This window comes from Anser brachyrhynchus (genome assembly GCF_964034855.1).
Source record: "Anser brachyrhynchus genome assembly, chromosome: 20".
Classification (NCBI taxonomy): Eukaryota; Metazoa; Chordata; class Aves; order Anseriformes; family Anatidae; genus Anser; species Anser brachyrhynchus.
In genome coordinates this window covers 10,531,758-10,552,438 of record NC_137713.1, presented here as the reverse complement: position 1 = coordinate 10,552,438, position 20,681 = coordinate 10,531,758, and the positions used below count along the sequence as shown (strand labels likewise).

Here is a 20,681-nt window from a genome sequence, read left to right as displayed (position 1 = left end):
ACAAAAAGGAAAAAAAGAACAGGTAAGAAAAATTTGCTATGGCAAAAAAATGAAAGATTATTATAAACAAGATGGCTGAAACACTCAAGACCCGTGGTGTTGCATCCAGTACCTATAGGAAATAACTCAGTTACCGTACAGGAGGAAATTTTTCTCCACACTGTTGTTGAAGACCATCATTTCCATGTTTGAATTATGAAAAAAAATGCACTGAAAACAACAAAAGCCATTTGCAATGCCCTACATTACTTTAATTCACATGCATGGGAGTTGATGGTGCATGAACACACTTAGTCTCTACACCTGGATCAGGGAAGAAGAAAAACAGTATTAGAGGGCAGTTTGTTTTCTTTTGAAGAATGATATTGCTCATACTGCCTACCAGTAATTCGGTTTCAAAGGCTTTTTGGGTAGGAGAGCATAGAAATGGCTCAGGTTCACCCTTCCCAGAAGTGAAGCGTTTACAAGGCTGCCATTTTACTCCAGAACTACTTAGAGGGCACACCCCTTGTCATTGCTTACAGGTGCTCCACTGAAGAATTCAGACAGCTCACAGCCCAAGGAACAACGTGCCCAAGTAAGTGATTCACTGTGGCTTTCTGTAATTCAGAACTAGCCCCGGTAACATAGCCAACACAATACCACAGGATGCTGAACAGTAACACCAGTGGGTCTTGCTAATTATCAAGTGCCGTTGCTCATTTTTTTTATCGCTTTTACTACTGTAGAAATGCAGCAGGACTAGGTGAATCAAGCTCCAATACAGACAAGCAACAGAAAGCCAAAGCATGCTTAGACTTGCTAGAAGTACAAAAGCTGTGCTGGAAACAAGCCTGTAAGGCCCGTGCAACTCACACCTAGCTACTTCTCTCCTAGACACAGGAGATTTGATTCATCCCACCTAATTCTGGGTAACTCCCGGGTGGTCACACTTGGCTCCCTCTGCAGCAGAAGAATGAGGGAAATACCTCCTCCTGTTTTTCAAACTCCAGGCTTAGAGTCTGGAGGACTGACCTGCCTCTGTCAGGCAAGGTTGAACTCACACCTCCGCGTGTCAGATGTTTCGAAGGGAAGTGTAAGATCACGAAAATGCAGAACTGGGCTTTCTTAAGTCAAGGACTAGCAGACCGCATTATGTCCTTAGAGAAGTTAGCTAAGCCCTTTATGTGTTTGCATCTGTGAGTATTTTTGTAAGACAACCAAATTGCTGCGAAATTAGTTATACAGTGTGAATTCCAAAGGTTAACTATACAGCGGAATGTGAACAGCTACACCCACAAATATACATTTGGTTTGTAAAAGGCATGTCGTCTGCTATATGTTCCTTAATTACAACTTTTCTGTTTCACTGGCTTTTCCCTTGTCTTCACTGGTACAGGGGGGTGAAAAGGTGCTTTCTCCACACCAATGAACTACATACTAACTAACTAAAGCTAAGAACTTAAATAGTTCTTGTTTTCATAGGTATTTTTCCACTAATTTTAAATGAAGCAAAATATTGGTAAAAATCACAATCTCCTTTCAAATAATTTAAAATACAAATGGAAGTGAAATTTACTTAATACCTGAAAGGATTTATATAGCACTAGTTGCACGTACATACATGAGATGGAGCATGGAGATATGACAGAGTTTTAACTCAAAATCTGAAACCCTCATACAGAGGTCAAGTTTATGAAGGAGGGAGAGTACTTAACTGACAAAAGGAAAAGTGCACATTTCTGGGACAGTATGGTTTTTATATAAAGTACTCCTGCCCTTACCCTGTAAATATTACATATTTTGATTTCAACATAACTACATTTACGAGATTTTGGTAAGAGGGTAAGCATAGGTAAGTATGCTTGCAAAGCAAAGGCTGACATTTGCAGATAAGCAAAAATACACAAGGATTTTCATCCATGAAAATCACAGCACATCACAAAGAATTCCTATTTACTACCTCTATTTTACAGTTGCTGATAAAATTCAGCTTTGGGGCTAGAGCACTTCCTTCCACTGCTTGGTTACAGCCAGGAGCACCCAGTGGTTCTGGGGACCCTGCACCAGCCACGTGCCTCATATAACACATCGAGGTGACACATCATATGTATTTCAAAACAGGGAGCCCAGAACCAATTCCTCCATTTGCTCATGACCTCTCCCCACCTTCCAGCCAATGTCCAACAGAAGTCCTGATTGTTATGCCTGAATCCAAAAGGAGAAAGAAAGGGGGTCAAAAGTGACTATATAAGCAAGCAGGAATGATTCCTTTATCCCAGCAAGGTTCAGAGGGCTTCAACATGCCACGGCTCCTGTGGCTGGGGCTCGTGTGCATGTGTCCTGTGACACAGCTGCGGTCACAGCGCTTTGCAGCCGCTCCTCTCCCCACCATTTTTTGCTGGGTTTAAGTAATCTCTCCACCGCTGTGGATCAAGTCTTTCCCGGTTCACAAGCTTGGAAAGAGCTCAGGGTTTTGTGTTTTCTGCAGTGTGGAGGTACTTGGGGAGAAGAATACTTGCCAGCAGTGACATCTGAATTTGCCAGTAAAACAGTTACCCGTATCTGAGTGAATCTGCAGAGAGAGTGCACAGAGCGACATCGGTGGGAAGTTATTTCCATCAAAGTGTTAAGCCTCCTGCTTTCCGACAGTCCAGTTCTAATTTCAAGGTCCGCTTAATTCCGCATCAAATAATTACTGCTATACCCAGAAGCACCTTGTCTCCAGAGTTAAGCATATGGCGAAGGACTGAGACCTACTGGTGTCCATTATGGAAGCAGCACGGATGCCAAGCCGATTAAAAATGCTCAGGCTCCCTTCACAACATGCCCAGTGACTGACAGCTTCGCGATTTGGCCAGTCACCGTGGCTGCCAAAAAAGCCTCTGCTGCGTGGAGGCCCACATGGCACTCTGAGAAAACAGTTCCATTCCCGGTATTAAATTCCCACACTGACCCGAGGACTTTGCTGTGAGCTCAGCAGGAGCGCTCCATCCAATTTACAGCTCCATCCTCCAGAGCCCTCAGTGCCAGCCTCTGGCAGAGACGAATGATGGTCAAACCCCTCCAGCTCATAAATTATGCAAAGGCAATAAATGCACTCAGCAAACAGCTCCTAACGTTTGCCTAGCCTGGCTCCAGATACACTTTGTAAAATGCCAGGAGTCCTGCATACACAAGGCATCTATTTTACTCATAAAGAGGTTTTGTTGGGTTTTTTGGTGGGGCGCAAGGAAAGGAGACCCACAGTCCAGCAGTGCTGTCCTGTTCCCGCAGCAGGATTTTATGGACAAGCTGCATGAAAGAAAAAAACGGAGAGACAGGAGGAAATGGCTTCGTACACAGCATTAAGGTTCTATTTTCATGCGGTATATATACACGTGTGTGTTTGTGTGCAGGCATTCATGTGCGTGTTCTGCACAGCCACGTTACGTTGAATTTTCCCTGAAGATTAAATACGTGGATTTCCTTCGCTTCATGGAAAAAAATCTGACGATTTATGTGCAGGGGTAACTCCAAAAGTCTTGCAGAAGAGAAGAGGTTTGCTGCTGAGCCTAGAAACTGAATGAAAGCAATTGTACATTCTTACCACGTTGGAGGCTGGTTTGCTGTTTGGGCACTCTGGGCATTTCACTCGCACCCACATTTCCCAGTGGTCCTTACCCTGATGTGCTCATTTACATTCTTGGATGCATTTTCTTCCCCGAGGTGCTAACGCACAAGGTGCTTCCATCTCCTGCAGACTTGCTGCTAACCACTTCTGGAGAACGGGTCTCGGAAACCAGAGCTGACAACCGTGAAGTTGATTATTCAGAACTACCGGTCACTTCTGAAGACTTGAGCCTGCACTGCTTGCTACCTCAGTTGCTCCAGCATTCCCCTGCCTCCCAGGGCCATAGAAGAAAAGTAAAATGATTTAAGTGCTTTGAGATTCTCAGAGCAAAAGCGCAATGAAAATCTATACAATGGAAGCAAAAGAACTATGTTATCTCAGGCTCAGTTAAGCCTGCTACACAATCCCTTGTAGCTTGGTTACTATTTCTGTTACCTGACAGGTTTCACTGTATTAATAATCAATTCACCTTTATTCTGTGAACAGCTTAGAGACAGCCTGTTTTTTTCTAAGGATTCAAACACGCCTATCAACACTTCCAGGAGGAAACCTCACCTAAGAATTTGCCGTTACCAGACACAAAAGTGATGACAATGGATGGCGAAGTGAGCCTGACCCTATGTCTACAGATACCAGATGACAATTTAGATGTCACTGATTTAACAACAGCAAATTAATGGAACAGCAGTAAACGTGTTTCTTCTCTGCGATCTTGTCCTTCAGAAGCAGTTCTGCTTTTCCAACATTTTCGAACGTCCATTGTTTTCCATAATGTGCAGTCAGCGCTTTCAGAAGGTTCTTTAAAAGCAGTGCTTTCCACTGTGGCCAGGTGAGCTCTGCTCAGTGAGCTCCTCTGAAGGTAGCTCACAGCGCACTGTCTGGGAAGTCTGATGAAGCTGGAAGATGTTCCCAGGCGCAAGTACCACTCCAATTTTATGCACTAGGCATCCTGTTTTGGAATTAAGTGATGCAAATGTTTTGTACTGGCCTTCTACTTTGGGCGCAGTTTCAGTATTCTGTGCCTATTACAAAAAGATCAGTTTTCAGCCTTGTTTCAGGAAACCATGGCTCTGTGCACATACTGTATCTGAATATTCTGCAAATAACGGGGAATCCAAAACAGCATTCAGAGATGGCATGGCTTGATTTTTGGGTAACTGCCATTAGCTTCACAGTGAGTGATAACACAACGAATCACGACAAGGAGCCTGTGGATGCATTTTACACCTGAACAAACCGAAGCTTCTTTCTCTGATGCTCAGGCTCAGGGCGCCTCCTATCCCCTCACTGACCACGGGTTGTGACAAGCTGCAGCCACCCAGGGCCAGGTTTGAAAAAAGCCCAGAGCCACATTTCCAAATGCTGGCTTACATTGTCAAAAATCCAACCAACCAACCCACTCTTAGCTCTCATTTAGGCACTGTAACGAGAGCCAGATCAGCAAAACTGTTGAGCACCCACAGCTCTCATTTATGGCCAAGTTTTCAAATGAGCATGGCAAAAAAATGCCGTGAGATCTTTTCAAAACACAGCCTGACGCGCCCCTCTGGGGAAGGAGCCTTTGAAATGGCTAGTTTATGCTTCTGAAAGTCTAGTACTGGGCAGGAGGGACTCTTAACACTTTTCCCAAAGGATCTACAGCACTGCAAACCGAACCCAAAGCCTGGGACACACAAAGCTCGCTCGTAACTAGCTCCACAGATTTTTATAGGACACATGGAAGCATTGTGGTTGCTCCTAGTTTCTGTATAATCAGTAGCAAGAATAAGACCAGAGTGACAATGACCTGCTCAGAGTGGCCAGAGTTACCACTTAAACTGTTCAAACACCTTTAACAACTACAGTATGCGGGCTACCAGCCATCACATCACTTGGCACACGTGCTAAGCGTTCAAGCTTTATTTTCCAGTATTTCTGCAACTCAATGCTCGAGAAGCGCTAATCAGAATCAGTAACCAACAAACTTGCATTTTCATACATGTGCTGCAGTCAAAATTCAAATTATTGTTCCTAAAATAAGCCCAAGGTGAAGAGGGAACATAAAGCCTCATGAAGTCTTTGCACCAGCAAAAACAAAAGGTCTTCCTTCTGCCCCAGATTAAACCTTCTAAATTACTGCTATCAGTCAGGGCTGTGAAAGTGTAAGATGCACTCCTCGTCATCTGGAGTATACACAAATATAACTGCAGTCTGATAAACTGGGAAGGAGAAAAAGAACTCTCCAATTCCCTCTTAAGGCTTAATTATTGCTGTGTTTTGTAGAAGAAAAGGAAAACTGAGGACTGGGCTAAAGACTGCATTGTATCTCCCAAATCTGCCCCAGCTGGGGAAAGCGTTAAGTTAAAATGTACAGCACATCTCCCACAGCACCCGCAGAATGAGACTGATCCCAACGCCAAATTTCAAAAATCAGACACCTTATGAGGTTACAGCTATAATTTGAGCCCATTTGAATAGCTTGAGAGAGTCTGGCCCAAATCAAGCTGAGTAAAGGTCTGTGCCACCTCACCAGCTCATTCAGGCTGAAGCAACACCATGGATTTCTATGTACCTTGCTGATTGAACACATTCTTGTGCAAAAAGTGGCAATCATTGAATGTATCATGTACAATGACATTGAGGAGGGCATTGTTCTCTATTCTGCTCAATGGACTTTGCTGGAACAGCTATTTCATATCTTGAATCCATTTATCATTGCCACCAAAGGAGTCAGCACTGCTGAAACGCCAGCACTGAACAAAGTGATGCTGCTCATCTGTCTGCTGAAAAGAAATCTGAAGAAAATGAGGGAAAACCCAGACCTCAGCCATGTTCACACTGACATTTACAATATTCTTGTCCATCTATCCACCAATGACAAACTGACAGCCCCGGAAAGGGCAAAGATGATATTTTAGCTATACAATTAGACCTTTGCTTCCAAGAAGAAAGGAGAAAAAAACATCTCCTAGATGAAAGAAGACACAGCCAGGGAATAAATGGGCAATTTTCTAATTGATGAAATAGAGACAGGCAGAGTCACAAAGAAACTAAGAGCAAGAATTTCACTTTTTTCTTTCCTATCTCTGACTTCGCCTGCAAGTAGCATTCAGCACGGAGCTCCTTGCCAAGGAATCTTATATATAGCATCTCACAAATTGGTTAACATCACAGTCTGCTTAGCAATTCTTCACCATTATCCACAGTGATTCAGTGTAAGGTATGACTCTGAAACAGTGATGGTCTGAGAAGTTTCAGGCCTGGTTTCTCAAAAGCTGAAATTATGGATTATTCACATAAAAGTCCCATTTTACACAAATTACCTTAGTCTGGACAAAAGATTGCAATGTTTACCTCTAATCTGAATCCCATTTTATCCAACTACTTCACTTCAGATGAAATGTATCAGTCTTGGACATTTAAAGTTATATTTGCCCCTTACAGGAATAATATTCAGAACTTGGAACCACTTTCAGCTATATATCTTTTTAATTCCTCCCACCCAAGACTTGTATGATTGTTTTCCATTGCAAAACAACACAATTAGTGGCTCCTTCTAGCTCTACCATCAACAAAATAATGGTTTGAAGAGAAAGGAGAGAACTACATTTTGAATGTTAACATGAATACATTACTAGTCATGATAAAGATGATCCACCCTATATTTATATAAAACACATACATGACCTTGGCAACTGGTGGGTGGTACATGTGTTCTTAGCAGACTGCAGTGAGCTTATTTGCAAAGGGGGATTTCACTCCAGAAAGAGAGCAAAACACGAGTCCTACTTTGAGGTTTGACTCTCTTGTTTCAACCCCTGTATTCCCAGGTTATCCCTCGCAGGGGAAGGCCAGCAGCGATCTGAGCAGGAGAGAGGATGGAAGGCTTTCTGCGCCTGGCGCAGGAGCACAGAGCCGGCCTGAGGGCTCCCAGGGACAGAGCTGCAACGCTGCGTCCTGGCCGGCTGTGCAGGGCTCTGTTTCCCCCAGCAGGAAGAGGCCCCTGGCATCTGCAGGCACCTCCAGGCACAGCCCCAGAGAAGACAAAGGAAAAGCAGCCCTTTAAGAAACAAATTTTTCTCTGCTCCCCTGGAACTGAGCTGAGCCTGGTAAATTATTGCAGATCTCAGAAAAGTGCAACTTCTTTCCCCCAGTTATCACTCCCGATGGCTTCCTTATGGTGTCATTGCTCAATGATCCCACAAATGCTTAAGGCCCAATCCAGCTATCCCCAAAGTACGGGACAATGCTCCCACCAATATCAGCAGCAGATAAAATGGGCTTTCCAGCCGCGGCATTAGAAAGCTAACGATGCCAGGAGTTACTCGGCTCAGCATCTTCAGAAAGCGCCTGCGCAACTCAGGCATCTGAATTCCACTAGACCAACGGGGCATCAAGCTGCTACCTGCCACAGACACAGCCCAATTCTAATTTTACTGAGTCTTTCTGTTTTGCAACAGAAGGATGAACTCCCTGCCTCAGTCTCTCAATCCACTATATGAAAAAAACCAAAACTATATGCCTTTTCCTCTGGGATTCTGAATGCAAATTTGCAGCTTTCTTACCTGCCTTTCTAGCTGTACACAATTTGCAGTAAGCAAAGTCATTCTCAGCATCCTCTCAAGTGATCATAAAAATATGCATTTATACTGGTGGACTAAGTCAATAGCAAAGAATTAAACTAATCAGTGTTTAACGAAGTCAGTGCCTAATAGTGCATTAGCCAGTGTCCCTGTGTAAGTAAAGATTCCTGTTTTTATACCTCTTGGTCTTAGCTCAAGAGTTCAGTTTGGAATTTGAGTCCTCCAGGTACTTACAGGCTAATAAAATCAAAATATCCTGATGGACAAGAAGCAAAGCATGTTACGGGTTAAAATAATACAAGAATCTATTTTTTCCACTGTGTTGTGATCCATAAAAATCACCCTGAGCCTTTCCTCTTTCTTCTCTGCCTGTGAAGCCAATTGCTTTGATTGCAGTGATATGAGCTTGCTGAAATGACTTGCCCTTGCTTGTGAAGCAAATGGAACATGCTAATAGAACTTATCGCATTACCCGATGCAAAAGTGCCATAGCTCATTACTTTAAGATAAAAGGATATCATTGCAGACGGGAAGCAGAATTGACTTTCTGAGGCCCGACTTGATGATGATTTAATCAACTGCTCTCTTTCACTTCTCATCTCTGCGCCTGTCGGTTTCACAGGTGCTGTTAAATGAGACACTCAGAAAGTGAGCGGAGGGAAAGAAATTGCTGTCATTACTTTTCAAGAAAGGAGGTATGCAAATTTTCGACAGAAAGATTGCGTTCATAATGGGCCTGGTAAAATACAAGGATCATGCTTGACAGGTGAGGGCAAGTCATTTGTACGTCCTTAAAGTGAAGCAACCATCCTCATTTAGAAATTGTGCTCGATAAGAGAAGCTACAAATGAAAACCATGCAATGGCTGAGAAGCAGCAAGCAAACCTTTGAAGGCTTTGCTACTGCAGATCTGCCTTCAGCAGGTGCCTGGCGTGCCTTCACACATGTCTATTCCTAACTGCCAGATGGCCAAAGTTTGACCTCAGTTTCTCGCAGAGAACTCCTCTTACATGTTTTCCCTTTTTTTTTTTTTTTTTACTGTCAGCTTTACATTTGCAGACCGGGGCCTGAGAGTTTCTTCCTTTCTTCATCATCACTGCCAGAAATAGAAATCACAAGAAAAAAACTAAGTGAGGATTGAGTTAACTTTGAAAATCAGCTTTGAAAATCAATCGGTTGGAGGTGAAATTTGTTTTCTTCTGCATGCAACAGAGTATTACAGACCTTGGATAGTCCAGAGCTTATGGTTCATATGCCAAGTAAAAAGCAAAGAGAATGATCCACAAAAAGGGTTGTGGCAGAAAGCACAAAGGATGAAAAAATGCTTTTCCTGGGCCCAAAAGGAACCTGGCGTCCTGTGTGATTGCAACACCAGAGGAAAGGAACAAAAGAGAGTAGTTTAACGTCCTGTTGACCTAATGGAAAACCTCTGATATTCCAAAATTAGAAGTTAAAAAAAGGACTATAATAGAGATGATGAATTATGTACAGGTTAAAAACACTCTATAGATCTTGGATGGCCATTGAGCTGTTTGGATCATTTTAAATGGGGAAATGAGAACTACCAGGCTCTTCTTGGTGTCAATCATGTTTTCAATCAGAGCCTGATAGCCAGCCACAATGAGCAGATTCCTTGGGGACTGCACTGTATGCAAGTTATGGACACAGCAGTTAAGTTATAAAGATGCTGACATTCCACCTCAGATAACAGCATAAGATTTACATAGAATTAATACCATGAATACTTAGAATTAAATAAGAAAATAGCTAGGAAATATTGCCACAAAGGAAGCTTGATACAATGGAAAAGGATTAAAATAAAAGCACACACTATATTAATTCTACTCATACATGCATTTTAAGAATTGTAAATATTCTTTCTCAAGATACACAGTTCGTTTGATTCAAATGCCCCTAGATTTTTCATGAAATAAAATCTTATTAATCTTCTTAAATCTTAGTTGATCTTTTGACTATGTGTTGGGTTCTTAACCCCCTCCATATCTACGCAAAGGGTAGCAAGCCCATAATGCTCTATAGATCTGCCTCATCTCTTTCCAGAAACACTTCATTGTAGGTTGAAAAGGAACATGATCAAGGAGAGAGAGCTTTGTGCTAGGACGGAAGATCTACCTGTGACACTGGCTATCTGCATCACCTCAGGCATGTCACTTGTCTATTTTTCTGCCAGCCTTCTGTTTTTCATCTATTTTGGCTATTAAATGGTACAGGTTAGGATTTGGGCAGTTTTCACTATATATGTTTACAAAGTGTAAAGCATAATAGGGCATTTTTCTTCAAGAACTTTGGTCCTAGTAAATAGAACAGATAGAGAAAAAAGCACCAAGACTTGGATCAGGCCCTAGGCACATCATGCCTATTTTCAATATAAATCTCATCTTCCACCAACTAAACTGTACGACCTACAGCAAATTACATCGTTTCAACAGAAAATTATTTTTATTTTAAATTACATAAGTACACACAAAGAAGCAGCAATAAAGTATCAATAACACAGTACAGGAGTTGTCATCCTCTACAGGCTGCAGCAACTCCAACACAAAATGGCTGCTGAAACACACATGCGGAGAGATTCAATTGGTGCGTATGATAAATCAGAAATAATATCTGAAACTAAAAATAATAAAGAAAAAGCTGTCTCTTCTCTTCTTTCCCAAACAAGAAGAACTGTCTAGCTTTTCAGCTCTGTATCTTTACTCTAGGCTAAGTAATTTAAAGTGAATTGTATAAATAATAAATAATAATAACAATAATCCCCCAAACAACCCAAAACAATTGATCCTTAGGGATAAGACCTCAACGGTTGAGCTATAAACCTTTGAACATTGGATTTTAATGGATACTAAAAAACTCTTAACTAAGCCATATAAATATAACCTGAAACAAAATGATTTGTGTTGTAAGCTGTTTGCAAACTCCCATAAATGTTCCTCATTGTCATAATGCCAGAAAAATAACTCAAACTGCGTACTCAGCCCTGTAAACTGGCTTCTATGTTGTGGTTTCATTCTCTTTTTCACTCTGTTTTATAATTCATTACTCGCATGGTTGTTATATATTATTACTATTATTTATTGCTGCCTTTTTCATTTTTGTACTATTTATAAATTGTCTGCGCTAGACCTGAGGGAAGACATGGATTATTCTACACCTACTGCAAGTAAATATAAATTGTAAAGACAATGGCACACTTTGGCCTGCCTGCCTCAAATTTCCTGTTTTGACGTACTGTATGCTGAAATTTGGAATCTGTACTCTCTTATTAGAAAATGAATGCATTATGGTTGGTTTTTTTTTGTATTTTTTTCTCTGAATGCTACAATTATAATAATTGGATTTAAAACAGGGGTTGCATTTCTCCATTTAGAGGTAGGCATAATTGTACAACACTGATTTATCAGATGGACTCAATCCTTTGTTATTCCTGGAGAGGCTGGGAGAAAGTGAGAGTATCAACAGTCGGGTGAGATGCTACCCAGCAGAGCATCCACTGCTGGGGCTTCCTGCTCCACTAAGGAACAGGTAGAAGCAGTACCTTGGCATGCACAAATGGCCCTTTTAGGAATGCGCTACTTCTCTCTTCCTCTGTCTTCCTCAGGACCTCTTGTAACCAGTCCTAAATCTGGGTGTGCCTCCTCTCTTCTGAGAAACGTCTCCCCACTACTCTGACTGCTGTCTGCAGTGCCCTAGTGTAAGAAAGCTGGGACTCACAGTGCTCAGCGAGGTGGTTGCACTTAGAATAGATGGATGGGAGCTTCAGAGAGTCCCCAGTCTCTGTTGGTGGAACATTCCCAAGTATAAATATTCACCACGGAAAGCCAGGCCCTCCATTTACCACCAATGCACTTCTAGCAGAGGTATATGAAGGGTGTGTGTTTGTTTTTCTCACTGCTGCATTAACCCACCGCCAGAGTAAGGTGATAAAACCTCCTGTATCATAAATGATATCGCAGACTCCATGACTGTTATCAGCAGTGGCAAATTACCTCGCACAGCCAAGGCAAGGTATTGCTTTGAATAGCTGTCTTTTAGCACAGTGTTCAGAAAAATTATCCTTGTCCAGGCGAGTCTTGGAAAATGCAGGAGTTTTGCCAGCAACAACTGTGTTTAAGCATGGCTGTAGCTAACACAGCACTGAGTGTCGCGAAGACTGGCTGTATGTGCCTTTTTCAGCTGCGACAGGACTGAGACTTCACACTGTTAGAAATCATCTCTTCCAAAGGGAAACCCCACGGAAGGGCCAGGAGACATCCTGAATGTGAAACACGGGATTTGACATCAAACCTTTTGTCAAGAAAGCAGGGAGACACTGAAATAGCAGGGGACGCATCTTGCAAAGCAAGACCGTTTGGGAATCTGGGGAGCCATCCATGGGAGGCCTATGAGACGTCGCATCTCAGATCTTCGTGGTCACCTCTATCCCACAGGTAGAAAACCTCTCTAGATTCTTCCCACTTGTTTTCTGTCTGCATGGTCCCAGCAAACCACCTGCAGCTTTGTACAGCATCCATAAAGGAATTATAAACTCGGTCTGTGCTGTAGTTTTGAGACAGATTACATAAAACATGGAAATTCATTGCTCTCTCCAGAGATGCTCTCTATGAATACAGAGCCCTGGAATTTCACAAGGGACTTTTTACACAGGTAGAGACTCCCTCTATTCTATAGACTGTAGGTGCCAAACTACTGGAAATTCAGTTCTGATCTCTTCTGAAAATTTAGTAGGAGGAAGGCTCTGAGATTTCAGACATGCCCTCTTCACAAAAATCTCTGTAGGCTACATCTATAAAAGGAGCTGAATAAAAAGATGCAAAGGGTAGAAGCTAGATTAGTGTAGATTGGTGCATATTTTAAAAAATAGAAAAATATAAAATATATAACATAATTTAGAACTACAATAACTCACTTAAAAATAGGGCAGGTTATCCCTAACTGAAAAAAAAAATAATGAAAAATTTAAACCTTGCCTAAATTCTGTGCCCTAGTTCAGTCAGAGTTACTGTACTCAAGGCAGTACAATTAATTAGTGGAGATCATATAGCCTGTGCTATACAGGAGGTCATAGCAGATCATACCCTCATTGCCTTAAATGATGTGAATTTATAAATCCCTAAACATCCATATCTCTCCACTCTTACTTCTACAGCTAGCTTGTTAATGCTTTGGACCTTACTGTTACCCAACAATTCAGGCCAGCTCCGTTCAGCACAAACATTCCCTTCCACGATGTGCAAATTCTCAAGTGGACGACCACTGAACTTACCCTGCTAGGAGAGTTTCTCACTGCCCAGCAACAGTGGGGTCCTGCCAGCTTTTACACCAAATTTGCTGTTGATGTTGCGTGCATTGAGTTTCATTCTTGTTCAAAAGACTCCTTTTTATCACACAGCAGGAGTAGCACCTCTTTAAGGACCAATTCAGCTTTGCTGTTAAGTTCGACTATCATTTTGAGTAATCAATAAAAAAGTCTGCTACAAGAGGACACTGTGATTTACAAATACAGGGGAAAAAAGAAAATGATGCAAAGCCATTGGTATGGATGTGAAGGACTGTTGGGAAGGGGGAAATAAAAAGTCTATGAGAAGAATCTGAACAACCAGTTTAATCTTGGAGGAAAATTCGGCAGAGCTATCCTGTGTGGCAGCTATCATTAAAAGATACAGGAGAGATCTACAGAAAATTCAATATGAAATCTAAAATGTACACCAATGGGATCCTTCAGAGAAAGTGAGAGGGAGGGAGACAGCAGTTTCTCATAAAGCATTACAGAAATCAGCCCCACATCTTTCCTCAGAGCTCCTAAGAATAATTATTAACATGTAAGGGAGAAACGTTAGCAGATACACTCTAAATAGAGGAATACTTTGATGCATGCATCAGATTTACCAAGGACTCTCCTCCCCTCCATACTCAACAGAAGAGAGTTCAAGAGTGCATATTGTCTTCCCACCCTACGTACTTACAGCAACTTCCATCATTTCTCATCAATACATGAAAGCCTGGTTTAATTTGGGCTCTTGTCGTTCCTGCTGAATGAGGGGGTTTGTTGGTATTTCATCAGTAAGAAAATGGAGGCAGTTAACCTTTTCTCCTAACAAAGTGCTGGAACACAACAGATATAGTACATGTCACAGTAGCACAAGGCTAAATTTCGTAATGGCACAGGAATAAAGAAACAGAAGACAACTCCCATCTTTTGTCTAACAAAACTGGATCCATGCTCCAGCAAGGCTGAGCTATAGCCACCCAACGGCAACACATGCACGGCATTCACAGCTGGAAGGACCTGAGCTGCATGGGACTCCATGCATTTACCAACACCAAAGACAATGACCCATTTCAAATAAACAGATGAGCAAGAAGCAAAGGAAACCGTTTCGCTTTACAGAAGATGAGTTGCTCCCTTCCCCTCCTATGGGGGCTGGCTTTGGTACATCATTCACGTCTGCCACGTGGTCACATCCCAGAGACATCTGCTCAACGCTGGCTGTACGGGGCCATGCAAGCGTATTTCTGAATTGTAGGTTCTTTTATTATTTGCACTTCTGCTTTTAGTAGGAAGAAAAAAATGGTCATTGTGATGCTTCTGGGCAAACTCTGCATACTTGGAAAAATGAGCAAATGTAGCCAAGAGAGAGCGTGTAAACAATGCTCCCTGAACTGCCAGGGACATCGCACTCGTATGCCCCGCACACGGGCGTCTTCCTTCCCGAAGACTCATCTCCCCCTAAGACCTCAAAGGGTTAAGCCTGCAAATTGCCTTGCTGTGCTTCTGGGACAGCATGAAGGATGGCTGCCATTGCCACGGTCAGATATGACAGTGCCAATTTGATGTGCTGCCATCAAGGGCCTTCTAAGAGCCGAGCGCCCTGATGGTTTTGTGATGCGAACAGTCGCATCGCAAAATGGTTTTCCTCTCCCGCTGCCTCTGCTTCCATCTGCTGCTGGGCCGAGGCACAGCCGGCTGCCTGCCTGTCACAGCATGTATTAAAATTAGCTGGGGAGGAGGCACTCAGTTGTGCTAATTACATTTTAATCATTGGAAATGTGTTGGCAAATCAAGCCTTGATTGCCATCTCGGAGTCTGTCTCCTCCAGCAGAGTGAAGGGGCTGTCTGCATTAGCCGGGGCCTGCTGGGCCCAGTTCTTTCACAGAAGATAGAATATGGTGCCTGCTGGCCCACCACTGAGACTGCTTTGGCACATTATTAAAAAGCCACAAGGCTTGTTTCAAATCATCACTGTGTGAGCTCTGCTCATTCGCACATCCCTGGGTATTCCAGCCACTTGGTACTTTTAACTATATCTTTAGTTTACCTTGTGGGCTAAAAAACAATTTTGCATGCGTGGGTGGAGGAAGCCGGAGCTTTTTTGCAGCTCGTTGGGCTGGGAACGGAGCCGGTTGTCAAAACGCCTTCCTTGTCAGCTGCAACACTGCACTGAATGGCATCCTAAAATAACTGGAACTCACGCAGCCCCCACTTTATCATGGGAAGGTTCGGTACAAGCCCGGCTTGGTCAGAGCCATGAGAGGTGGAGAAGTCCCTACCTGTTTCTCATTTAACACGTCAAAGGGAACTGAGTCGTCGATTACTCTCAGGCCAGCCAAGCTTGTAAATCAAGCTTGGAGACGAACAGAAAAAGCAATGAGGGTCCTCTTTGTTCCTCTGACTAAACGCTCACATGCAGGTCCTAAAATCAGCACACTGGATGCAAATCAAAAGGATGAATTTTCCAGCCCTTTTCCCAGCCACATTTGAATTTTTATTTTTTTCTTTAGCAATACAGGAAAGCTTCCAGAGCAAGCAACCCGAACCAGAAGCAAGAAGAGCCAGGATCTCTCAAATGTCAGACCATGTGCAGGCTAAACAAACCCAGCAGCATCTACCACCTGCAACCCCCCTCCCAAAATAAACAAACAGAAACTACACTACGAATATTTTGAAACCCGAAAAATTCAACCTCAAATCTCCCTTTTATAGCATGTAAATACTACCCTCAGCTGAATCTTGTCAACACAGAAACTATTCCCATTGCCTTACAGGCAGCAGCAGAACTGGCCTCCTCCTAGGTTGGATTTTCAAGAGTGGCAGGGCCAGACTTGCAAGGGTTCATCGCTTCACAATGCCAAGATTCTGAATGGCTTGGTTCACTGTTGGACACCTAAGCAAGTGCCAGATTCCCCAAGTGCTCAGCAGCCAGCGATGCCTATTGTTGCCCTTGAGTTAAAAGTTCTAAAATACCTCACTAGACTAAACACTTCTGGCAGCCCGAAGGGTTCGATGATTCAAAAGGGGTAAACACTGAAGCTGTAGACTTCAGCCTTGCTTCCTCCTTTGCTGGTGAAGGTGAGGGCAAAATGCAGCCACTGAGGGAAGCGTGCGGAGATTTCTGCAGTGGTATTTCTCTGCTCCTCCACATGTGGCGGCAGCAACAGCAAAGATGGAATGAGAGTGGAAAATCAAGCACACAACATCTATGCATCAGCTTCCGGCCCCTCCTGAAATCCCTGTAATATTCCCCTTATTAGTATGTGCGAGTGGATTTTTAGTTGCTCATTTATGACACCTCACACAGCCATACACAGGCATGATCAAGTTATAAAGGTTTGAGTACCCAATACATTTGTTCAGAACAAAAGCTATTTTTACAGCCCCTGAGAGGAGGCAGACTTTGGAGGTTTTTTCCTTCTTATACAATTACGTTGCCATTGAATGTAATGTTTTCATGACTATCGTATAACGGAACTTAAAACTGATCATTTTATAGCCCCAGCAATAATGATAAGAGTTTGCAAATACCACAGAGAGAAGCTATGGTGTCCTGTCATGCAGCTGTATTGCCCAGACTGAATCTGAAGCAAAAAGCTGACTTATATACATGCTGTAGGAGAAAACTTAATATCCAAGTTTCAAGGGTGCGGGAAACTGGAAATTAAAATCTGGCTGATATGCATTAAGACAAATAGTCAAATAGTTTATTTTAAAAGGCTTACTAGAACATTTTTGTTCTTTTTTAACTTGAGAGCTTTAATTTTAAATGATCTAATCCTCTTTGGCAATTTTAACAGGAACATTATCCAAAAAAACATGATTATTGTAAGTAAATGAGACATAGTTTTCATTCAGCATATTTAATTTTCTTTTTGCCTTTAAATAAGGGATAAGTGTATTTGTATTTGCATGATGGCTCCAGTAGTTCCAGTAACCAGCACCAACTGCACTTTGGAAGTAAGCTCTTCTTAAGAGAAGCACGTTAGCATGTGTACCCACCAGGACCACATTAGCTGGTCAGGATTCAGGCTGCTGTGACTAATTTTGCGCTTGTTCAGAGGTCTCTGCTCCATGGAAGCAACAGAGTGGATAAACTCACAGACCAAGCTAGCAAATTCAAACAGTATCACTGATACCCTATTTTATACTCTTTGATACGTGTGCAACTCGGAAATACAAGCATCCCGTTTTGTTCCCAGAAACAAACTTACGTTTCCCCCAGGCCACCAGTAAAAAATTTTGTGAGTGGGTCACAACGAGACGTCAGGACACCTGGGGAACCGTCCTGAGAGGGAGCCTTCAGCCGCTGGAGATAAGCCACCTTACTCCTGCATGCTGTCAAACACAGGGCAGTGCCCGGCAGACAAAGCACACGTGCACAGAGCGAGGCCTGTACCCCCTCGCTGCACATACGTGTGCTGCCCAGCCGTGCAGGCCCACCGTCAGCCTCACCGCCACACGCGTAACGTACTGCCCAGCCGTTTCTCCAGATGCGGGTAGCAGCCAGTCACCACAAAAACAGACAAAAAGCCCTAGGACAATCCTAGTTCTCTGACAGATCTTCAAGGTCTTTCAAAAGGGGTTGGGCCTCTACTAGCGGCACTGGTCTTCATTATTCACAGTACAAACATGGGGGGGGGAACCTGTAATTTGGGCAATGACAGAACATCTGAATAAAATCACCAAAAGAAGAAACATCCATCCTTTAGCTTTCTATCACTACATTTAAGAAATATTTTGATTATATTTGAGATAGGAAAGAAAGATACATTATTCCCCTCTGTCCCTTAAGGCCAACCCTCCCATGCCCATCCCTTCTGTCCCTATTCCATTTGGGAAAATAAAGCTCTTTTCATTGCTGAGGATTTGGTGTTTACCAAGGGGAACAATGGTGATTTTGCACGGCCACTCCTCTGAGTTGGGAGGGGACAGAGTCTACAAGACTCTGCTTTTTCAGGTCCAGATACATAAACTTGTCAAATGTTATTTCTCTTTTTGCTAAGTGAAATTAATATCCATGCTCACTTTGGTAAGCTCTCTCCAGTGGAAACATCTAAATAAAGGGGCAAATGGTATTTTTAATCCATGATAAGGACTGCAGTATTCTGGCTGAAGCAAAACGCCCAGCACAACATACAGGCCTCATCCTGAATGCCTCACTCTGCACTTGTTCAGTGCCTGCTCAGGCAGACCACACATGGCCCTTCATTATGATCTTCAACCCACAGAAATAAATCGCAAAGAAACAAGAGTGAGTGCCCTATGGCATTTAGGACCTTATTCAGCCGGAAAATGAGGCAGCCTCCCAAGGCACAGGAGCCCTGAAAGGCCACAGAAGCTCGCAGACCTGCTCAGAACAAAAGGTCAGCCAAGCTCACGACCAGGAGGAGATAATATAGGAAACATTTACCAGCTCCATGGCAGACGTAGCAAGGAGCTCATCTTTATGCCCAGTTATTTCCCCATCTCCCTTTTCAGGCCCTACAGTGTTGCCTCAGAAGGAGCACGTGCTTCAAAAAGATCTGGGGACTGAGAAGGGAGTTGCCATCTAAGCTTTGGCACACAGCAGCTCTTAAAGCTTTCAGTATCACATTCCAGAGGAGATGCTCTCTTGCCCCTCACCAGAGAAAGCCAGAGGAGACCACTGTCCACAGACTGAGGGCTGTCTTGAATATTCTTCTGCCTGGCTCCCTGAGACACCTAAACTAGGTGCTGAAATCCCTCCTTGATACTGGAAAACAAGACATTACAAATGGGAAAGCAAAGAAAACACTGAGAAAGCCTCTTAATTTTTCACACAAATAGCAAACCAGCCTTTCTTTGAGGCCACCTAAAGCTAATTCAGGTCACACATAATACAAGTTGTGTTGCTAAACATAATCTGCTTATTTGTATTATTGCCCATTCGTGCAGTGCTTTCAGTGGACATATTTGTTCTGCCTGTTTCTATCTGGAACCACAAAGATACCTTGATAAAAGTAAATTAAGGAATTTTCATGGGCATTATGAAAAGTGAAGGGTGGCAATTTTGCACCCACCAGAGCTGTTGCTACAGGACCTCAACTGCTGCATGAAATACACGTTGGAAATATAGAAGCACCACGTGGAAAGGGTGCTCTTAGTGAAGAGCACACTGAAAAATAAGCTGCTTCCCATCAGCAAGTGCATTCTTTATCTTTAGTGTAACATTTATAAAGCTTGTTCGGGAAAAAAATGTGTTAAATCTTTCATCAGGCTACAGACACTTTATTTGGAGTCTTCACAGAAACCCGAAGCAGTGCCATAAGGTGCCTGGAATATTAGCCAAGATAAAACCTTCAGGGCCATGCACGCTACTGTTTTCAAATCTGTTCTTTCATCTGATGTGCCAGTCGAAATTACTTCTGCAACATGGTCAGAACCAACCTGGATGGATTTATAATGCCTCAAATTGCTATGGGCATATTTTTGTGAATCGCCTAGAGACAAACAGATAATTCTCTTTAGATTGTGCAAATTGCTAATTCTTATGCATGTCATGTGTTTTCCAAGTGGCATGTTTAGACAAGAAAATTGCAGAATATTCCTGATGTCACCAGAGCTCTATGCTTAGAAAGCCACAGCAGTGCAGGACAGTGTCTTTATACATATCTCAGCATATATACGTATTACAAATCATTTTAACTCCAACTTAGACAACACTTGTTACCTTTTCTCACTATTTGACTCTCTGTATAAGAGGGGAGTCAAACAATAATGAGCAGATTATATATTATACCAATGCAATGTAACTACTTGTGCAAGGAATGGAAGCAGAACTGAGCCTTTTATTTGCTCTGTTTAGGCAATTTGAATAAACAGCATAAGTGTCATCTTTTGAGTCAACGTGTCAAGTTGAATTTCGTGATATCTGATCTGTCTGTTGACATTGTTATACACAGAGAAAAAAAAAAAGGAAAAAAAAAAAAAGAAAGCACAAAGACTTCCTTGCAGTGTGCTTTCCTGATAGAACAAAGCCTGTGTGATCATTCCACCAAGCTCCTCTCCCTGTCCTTCCTTCTCAAAATTTTTGAACCCACTGGCCAATTTCACCCACATTTGACAAGAGATTTCAAAGATAATTAAACTCCTGTGAGCTTTCTGAAGAAAAAAAAAAAAAAAGGCGGCCAGTTGGTATAGAGACCCGATAAGCCTGAAAGAAAGGCTGCAGTGTGTGATCACACCTCACTTGCTACCAGAAAACGCACACAGAAGA

General features: G+C 42.7%; 1 protein-coding gene and 1 long non-coding RNA gene across 6 annotated transcripts in view; one reads left to right on the top strand and one right to left on the bottom strand.

The window, feature by feature from the left end:
- The window catches only part of AUTS2 (activator of transcription and developmental regulator AUTS2), a 761,884-nt gene that overhangs the window by 237,539 nt on the left and 503,664 nt on the right, over positions 1–20,681 (bottom strand). The window lies entirely within an intron of this gene.
- Positions 384–20,399, top strand: LOC308180683. Its single transcript, XR_013941125.1, has 2 exons — positions 384–577; positions 2,471–20,399. It is a non-coding gene; the product is annotated as an uncharacterized lncRNA (long non-coding RNA).